This window comes from Desmodus rotundus, chromosome 3 (assembly GCF_022682495.2).
Source record: "Desmodus rotundus isolate HL8 chromosome 3, HLdesRot8A.1, whole genome shotgun sequence".
Lineage (NCBI taxonomy): Eukaryota > Metazoa > Chordata > Mammalia > Chiroptera > Phyllostomidae > Desmodus > Desmodus rotundus.
The window spans coordinates 69,711,976-69,720,683 of record NC_071389.1 but is presented as its reverse complement, the minus strand read 5'-3'; positions in this window follow the sequence as shown (position 1 = coordinate 69,720,683).

The following is an 8,708-nucleotide window of genomic DNA, read 5'->3' as shown; positions in this document are numbered from 1 at the left end:
TCCCTTCCTGCCAGTTTTGGCTGATGTCCTCCAATGCTAATGAACAGCTCATAAGTACTAACAAACTCCTGGGCACCTAGGAGCCAGGCAGAGGAAATTCCAACATGAATTTGGAGCAAGTCTAGACCCCAACGCCATTGCAGGACTTTTTGATTGTCGAGTCTGGGTACCATGAGATGGGCAGGGAGACTCGCCTCTGTTCCCGGAAAGCTGGCTCATTGCAGCTGAATGGGGCCTCCCACAGACCTGTTTCTAGGTCACAGAAACTTCCATCTGACAGACAAGCTTGAACATTGAAACCCTCCCTGATACCCAGAGGTGGAGCAGTTTCGAGAACATCCAAGGTGGGCCCCTAGTCTCAGAGAACATTTATATGAGGATGAGCAGCAGGGATCACAAAGAGGTTCCTACCCAGCATCCCCTGCCACCTGCTGAAGCTGTATGTGAGCTGGTGTAAGAATTGCACATACAGGTGATACTCAGAGCTTGTACTCGGGCCCTGCATGGGCTGAGGAACCTTCATTATGTGTGTGTAAGGTTAATTCAAACCTATTTCCCTGAGCACGTATGTATTTTCATAAGGAAACTTCTCTCAAGAGAGAGCTGTATGAAACAGCACCTCTGAACCTACCGGCCCTTCCACACGTGGGAAGCAGAGAAACTGACCGTAACGCCCATGGGGTTGTGTTCCTCTTCCCTGGGCTGGGCATTAATTTTGCCATTCCCATGAGGCCTGCTGCTTCCCTGCTTGTCCTCGGGAGGTTTGCCTCCTCCTCCGTGTTGCTCCTCCAGGCCGAGGCCTGGGCATACCAGGTAGGTGCTGTGATGCCCACTCATGTTCACCCTCCCACAGGCCTGCACATGCTGCAACTCTGCCGGCGAGATTTCTCGGGATGTCTCTGTCCTCAGGAACATGCTTTGCTGGCAGTCAGAACAGACTTGCCAAGAGTTAATAACCTCCACCTGAGACAGAGAAAATTACAGACATATCCCCCAGCATCCTGGGCCCGCAGGTTGGGGGATGAGGCCAGGCAAGCTCTCCATCATCTCCCGGACATCCCCAGTGGAAAGGCGAGTACACAGTAACCTGCTCATTCAACACACTGTACAGTTACTTCCCTCCCTTATTAGCCCATTAAACTAGTGGGTAGGAAGTGTTAGAAAGAAAGCAAATGTCAGAAAGCGTCTCCTTTAGGATCCCATCAAGCTGAAATCCAAGAGAAAAGCGTCCCCTGTTGAATACCTGATGTGAGCAGTGGGCTCTTATCACTGTCTTTGGGTTAATTATTACATGTGTCTCAGCAACCACAGGGTCAAATGCCCTTTGAGGCCACTGAGGACACAAAATGTGGACATTCATCTTTCTTTCCATGTTGCCTGGCACAGGTGTGGCACTTAGTAGGTTCTCAAAAATGCCAAACTAAGCGGAGCTCACTCCAGGGAAACTCAGATGAAAGAGGCTCTGTGAAGACTTTTGGGGTGGGAGAGAAGGGCTCTTTGACTGTCTGTGCGTCCGAAGCTGTAATGGAGCAATAATTTGGGCCTCATAACATTCCGTTTTTCGCTAGCACTGGAGGATTCAGCTTTCACTGGACACGATGAGCCAACCCAGGGCTCCTTGCTGAAGGCCTGTAAGGTGGTCTTCAGGGGCGAGAAACCTGGAGCTGGGCCTGCTCTCCCAGGCAGAAGGCCAAACCCTAAGTATTGCCCTGCCCCCAGAACTGTGAGCGGGATGTCCAGGGCTCCTCTGCACATGGTTCCTGCCAGGCTCCGCCTGAGCTTCGTGCCCACGATGTAACAGTACTGGCCAGAGCATTTGTCTATCGTACGTAGCTGGAGGGCAGGGAACAAGAAGGACGCTGAAAAATCCTGGTTAGAGCTGAGTTTGGGAACAAGCTCGAGTAGTCTGCTTCATATAACTTTACTGAAAAATTCCCAAATTAGTTAAAGAAAGAAAAAAAAGAAAAGAATAGAAAAAAAGCTGTTGGCACTTGAAGTGAAGATTAGATCATCAAGTCGTATTTGCCACCCACAGGTCCTATACTGCTGGTTCCCAGTTATCGCCCCGGCTCTCGGTGTCTGACTATACTGCCCGATTAGTAAGCACGGGCTACGGCCTGGGAGGAACTGATGAGCAGAGCGTCTGGGCTCTGCACTTCCTTGGCCTGAGTCACGAGCTCACCTCTCCTCCCGCCCGGTGTGCAGTCCTGGGTGTGGCACTGCTGGGAGCCAGCCAGCCTTCAGATTCCCTGGCTGCAGAGCAGCCTGGCCAACTCGCACAGGTAGCGCCCTTGTGCTCTTGGAAAAGAAACCACCAAAGTGGAAGGGAAGGTAGAGGGAGGCTAACCACGAGCATTTTTCCAGGTCCCCGTGTCTAGCAGTGAAGATGGCTGGGAAATGCCTCTGATGGCTTTAAATGACACAGGTGACATATTCCAGGAAGGACCCAGGCCCCACTGGACTGGACCCCTCTCTTTGGATTCTTGCCTCTCCCTAGACCCAACCCTCAGCAGCGTAACTTTTATATATTAATGTTTGCAATGGAGCCCAAATGAAGACTTTCCTCCCATGAAAGCAAAGTAGAATCTTATGGATTCATCATCAAAATGTAAAAATTAAATAAACAAAAGACCATTGAGATAGACTGATACACACAGACACAGACACACACACACACACTTTCTCTGGTGCCAGGACCAAGGCACCATCACAGCTCAGAGCTTCACATCCAGCACCTAAGGACAGGCTCAGCTCCAAGCTCCGTTCTCCTTAATGACACCACACAGCTCTTAATCAGTACACAGGGCTCCTGACCCCTGAACTTAACACTGACTTTCCAATACCACAGGTAAAGTTGCTTGAGAAAATAGGGTGTAACGATGCCTAAGCTATGGGTTCTTGGCAGCTTGGGACGAACAGATGCCCACACACCTGTGCGCTCGCTAGGCTTGCCCTAGGCTCCATCTTAAGAACTGTTCTTGGACTCTATTTCATCCAAGCTGCACAGTGGATTTACTACTTATAAGGTGTTTTTCAATTCTCAGAACACCTCAGGCATTGTGGCCCCCCTATCCTGAGCAATCAACCACAAAACATTTACTAAGCCTGGACCGTGAATGGGACTGTTAGGATGCAGAACGTGTAAGATATTAGGTTCACCATGAGTTTGCGCCCTTGTTGGCAAACCATCGCACACACAGCCATGACTATTAAGTGTCACGCCTGCTGGCTGTAGTGCAAGGCCAGGTAAATATCCCAGCTCTACCAGTCCCAGAGGTGTGGCCATAGGTGGGCCCCTCAGTGTCTCACCCCCAGCCTCTCACCAAGGGTGTTAGGAGGGGTAAACAAGAAGGCGAAGGCACAGCACATGGGAAGGACTCATACCTGTCAGCTATCGTCTTTCTACGACTAAACTGTATGGCTCTTGAGGACTGTTGGGGGAAAGGCCCAAAAGTCTAAATTCAAGATTGATTCCGAAGAACTGACACACAGCCTTATTCAAATTTGTAAGAGCTTTAACAGGAGACACTTCCACAGGCAAGGCAGCTGCTGCTCCCAGGGGTGGCCGGCCAGGAAAAATCCGCACTGCTCCCAGGCCTGGGCCTATTTTCTCATGGGAGTTCATAGTACACCATGCGGTGGGCGGTCACGTAGACCACCAGAAAGGACAGCGCATTTCTAAGTGAACAGATTACGTCAGATAGTTATCATACTCTACACATTCATTAACCCCCTTTCTGGGGGTGTTCCAGTTTTCAGGGTAGTCCGCCAAGCCTGAGACCGCAGGGAGTCAAGTCAAGAGTCCAATGTCTCGCAGACACCCTTGCTGCTGGAGCCATATTGCAGCTCAGTGAGTTGCCCTACACGGACAGAGGGTAATTTTCACAGCTCTTTGTCTTCTCCCACGGGACCTTCCGTATGACATATGCCCAAACATGTGCTGTTCTATTTGAGGGAAGGTGCAACGCAAGAAAAGAAGAGTTCTGTTGTGTAGGACAGTTTCCTAGCAGTGAAGTCGTGAAACCTAGTGCAGATTTGGAAAAGGTTACTTTGTCCAATAAAAGTGTTTTCAACTGCGTATATTCATATTTTTAAATGATTAATTGAGACTTTCTTACATGCAGTTCATCCTGGAATGTTTAGGCAGGGATAGCAGCAGAAAGCTGAAGGAAGCAAGGCAAGCCAAATAAGTATTTTCTAGAGAAATGTACACAAATGTGTAGCTTGTTGGGATGAACATCACCACTGGTCTGTAGAGAAGCAGCAGACACCGGCTTTCAGAGGCAAACCTTTCCCCTTGTCCGCATCGTCAGTCACGTGGTCCATCACCCTTGGCAGACCGAAGGGCCCTGATGGCCTGCCTGCCACGGATGTGCACCCGGGCTGCTAAGTGATACTTCAGTGGGCAGGACAGGCAAGCAGGTGATCTGGGTCACTCCACCTCAGACCTGCAGCATGACTTGGCATCGCCATGGCTGATTAAGGAAGAACAAGGCCCCTTCCACTCGAACATCCCCTCATGCCCTGTCTTGCTATTATATAAAGAAAAAAGGGCCGGATGAAGATTTAGGAGGCGGCCTGCATTCACATTCCAGCCCTGCCTCTCACTAGTTGTGTGGCCTTGGTTGACTCAGCATCTGTGAGCATCTCTCTAAAAGGCCATAGATCTCTAGGTTTATAGATGGGACACCTCCACAATGGAGGGGGTTGGGCCAGATGGAGTGGGAGCCCAGTTCCAGCTCTAACTGCTGGGTCCTCTGAGCCGTGGAACAGTGAGGTCGGGGAGAGGCAGCGTGGCACCTGACAGCTCAGGGCAGGTGGGTGCCGACACCCAGGGGCCTTTCAGAGATCGCGTCCACATCCCTTTTCTCCACCCCTGGGATGCCCACACAAAGGCACGTTCCACAGCACTGCCTCTGGGTGCAGGTGGCAAACATTCATTTAAATCATTTCATAAATTAGTACTTGCTACAGGCCTTCAGCAGAACAATGAGCTGAGGGCTGTGCTGTGAAGGGCACGAAAGATGGACACAAGACCTCGCCCTAAGGAAGGTTAGGGCGCAAAGGCTGGCTCTGTCACAGTGGGCTGTGTGGCCTTGCGGGCACTACAACCTCTCTGCGTCTATTTCTCTGCCTGTGAAACAAGGAAAATCAAACCCACTTTGCCTGTAATAGGAATTAGAGATAATATATGTAAAGCCTGTTGCACACTGTTCCTAGGACTGAACTGCTCTTAAGAAATACATATTATGTGCTAAGCTCCCAGCCCAGTGCCTAGCACCTGGTATGTATTACATGAGTGGTAAGTACTAGAGTTACTATGAATGTACTCTCACCATTATTGTCAGTGTGGGCGAGGGCTAACGGTGCTCTCAGAGGAGAGGAGACCCGAGAGGCCCAGAAGGCAGAGTGGGGCTCAGAGAATGGTAGGTGAGTTTCAAAGAGCCCTATACCTCCCTAATGCCTATGTTCCTCACACCTGCACCCATGTCCCAAGGAAGCTGCTCATAAGTCTGTCAGTCTTTCTCCAGGACCCTTAGACTCACCCTGCCGCAAGGGTTCCTAACAGAAATTCAACAGTCAGCAGATTTCTTTTTTTTTCCCTGAAATTAAAATCAAGTTCAGCACTCACACAGTTCTTTGTGCATTAACCGTAAACCCTGCCGCCTCAGGAGCTGCTCCTCTGCTGCCCTTTCAAAGAGGCAATCCCAGACCTCTTCGTGCCAACCCAGAGGCGGCTGTGTTATGCACAGTTCAATCTGGGAGCTTCTGGGGACTCCACCCTGAAATGGGGCCCCTCTCCTGCCCCCAGAAGAATGTGAGAAATCCCTTTGATCTCCAAAGAACCGGATTAACAGGCCTTGGTGAGCAAGGAGACCTGCTGTAAATCCTAGAATCTTAACTCAAAGGCTTCAGAATTCTTCCTTCTTAAGTCTATTCCATTAGTTAATCCCTTACACATCCCACATTTTTTTGCTTTTTTTTCTTGTGCTCCTATGTTTCTCTGAAACCTTAAAATATTTGGAGGGTTATTAAATTCATAATTATAGAAAAGGTCTTTATTTCATTTGCCTCAATTGTCCTTTCCTCTACTTTCCCTCTCCCACAAAAGCTTCATTTTCTCAAGGGTCTGTTCTTTCCATTGAGATAATCATCATAATTAAAATGTACTGAATCCTTATTACAGCCAGGAATTAGCAAAATTTTGCACTTACTTTATTTCATGTAATCCTCTCAGGAACTCCCTGTCATTGTCCCCTGTTAATTTATTATTTCTATATAATAGCTGAGAATCATAGGATTCTCAGAGAAGTTAAGTAACTTTCTCAAAGTCACACAGCCAATAGAATCAGTCTAGGACTTGAATCCAGAACGCCAACGACTATTCTCTTTTTCACCACTACACTACTCTCTCCAAATGTCTAGAGACCTTCACGAATCCTCTCCACTGTTTTAGTGGTCAGGATACCTATATTCCAGGGGAATGAGTAGTGACTCCATTCTAGATAAATTATTGTTTCCAAGGAAGCATTTACAACCCACCTCCAAGCAGCTTCCCAGATGGGCTCTCTGATGTAGATGTACTTGAACATGGAATAGTCGGCTATGCTGCCTTACAAATATCGTGGGGACTACAGCTTAGTGCTCCCAGGACAGCAGCCCTATATGGGGACGTCCGGGTATTCCCTCATTGAAACCAAGTTCTGTAACCTCTCTAAAAACCCTTTAAGTGTTTTCTGGCAATAATATAATAATAGCCCAGCTATAGCAGTTTCCGTGTGTTAAGGGCCCCAAACACGGGCATCAACAAGAAATAAGACACCACGATTGGGAGCAGAGTCAGGGCGGAGGTGCCGCTGGAGTGGCAAAGGTCTGGTGGAGAGGCACATAGCGAGCTCTTCAGAGTCAAGGGCAATACAAAGGTATTGCACCATCTGAGATTATCTTGCAGCCACAGCTACACCCGGGAGATGGGTTTCAGAAACTGCATGTTGCTCTGGGCTGCTGCCCTCTCTGTCTTTTTGGCTCCACACCACTTGCTAAATTTCTGAAATATTTCTTTCCCAGAGATAACTCCAAAGTCTTCTAGTGCACCAGGTCCATAGCATTTGTGTGCAGTTTAGTGGGAAAATCTGGGGTGGATGGTGATCGTGAACAAGATCCCAGTATCTGTTATTCGGCCTGACAGCCAAAGAGATGAAAGGGGCACGCCCACGCAGAAACGAATGGTGGATTAGGTTGGGTTAGGTTAGATTAGCACGGCTCTAATGCCGTGCCAGTCTACAAGGCAAACCAAAATCTAAGCCTGTGGGTGCCTCGTGGTTACAAAATCAAAACTTTAAAGACAGCCAAGCACAAACAGCCAACTAGTCATTAAGCTCTAGCCGATCAGATAATTTTCTTTCTTTGCCTCTGCCTCTGTACTTTCGTTATGTAAATTTTCCTCCCCCTTCCCCGCCTCCTGTTCTCACAGCACCTGAAACCATTTCCAGTTTGGCGTTTCCCCATTCCGATTAATTTTTGCTCAAATAAACTCTTAAAAATTTGTTTTACTGTGCTTCAGTTTATCTTTTAACACTTAACCCTCTGAGGTCCCCAAAGCTAAATCTTCAGATGCAAAGAAACGATTCTCTAGAGGTTATCAGCTAAGGGGTTGGGGGGAGGAGTAGGGGTGGGAGACAGTACATCTTAGCAGGCACTTAAAAACGTGATGGTGTCATGGTTGCCGCAATGACTGAGGGGTGGGGCAAGCATTTAATGAGGAGGCCGGGAATGCTAAGCATCCTGCAGAGCATCCCATCTCAAATGTCAACAGCCCCCAGATGGGCTCTGCCCTGAAACTGGCGCTCAAGTCTGGATTGCGCAGCCAGTCTGAGCTGTATCTTCATGGGACTTCGTCGAAAAAGACTGATGTCGTCATCAGCATCATCCCAAACAAATGTGCATGGAGAACCCGTGGCCTGGAAGGCAGGGGCTACCCAATGAAAAGTAGTGAAATGTTTTACAAATCAAGTCAACTCGGTAACACAACTCTCCGTCTGTTACAATTATATGGGATGTTTGTATTTCACTTAGGAATGTCCCAGGTCTCTTTTTCTCTCTCATTCTAGATGAACAAGGGTTTGCTCCTTGGAGCCAGGAAAAACAAAATCTTCACATACGAAGTTCTACTTGCAATCAGAGCCCAATCTTCTCATATGGTGTACTTTCAAGACTGCAGGCTTCTCGAAATAAATAAAAGAACCTAGATTTACACAAAAGGTTGGCAAGGCTCTGCTCTAAGCTAATATTTCAGCCTTATCATTTGGGTATGCATTTTATTTTGTTTCGATTTCAAATTTAGCCTATATAAAATTACACATAAAAAACATTTAATTCTCAGACATTCTGAAATTTTTTACAAAATGAAAAACTATTTAACATGGTTAAACTTGCTGAAGGCATTTTCCTCTACTCACATTTTATTCAATTGCCAAAAAATTAATGCCTCATGAAAGGATAATAGATTTTATGACTTTAGCAAGAGTCTGCATTTTCTGAAAATCAATGTATATGTATGTATCTGAAGATGCGCCTACTCTGTGTTCTAAAGTAAACCTCCAGGCACGAGTGTGCCCTTGAATGACACTGGGACTAACTAGTCGTCTCCTCCGTGACTCAGCGCTGGTCCTTGACACTCCTTTCCGTGCGCAGGCTCCGAAACGTCA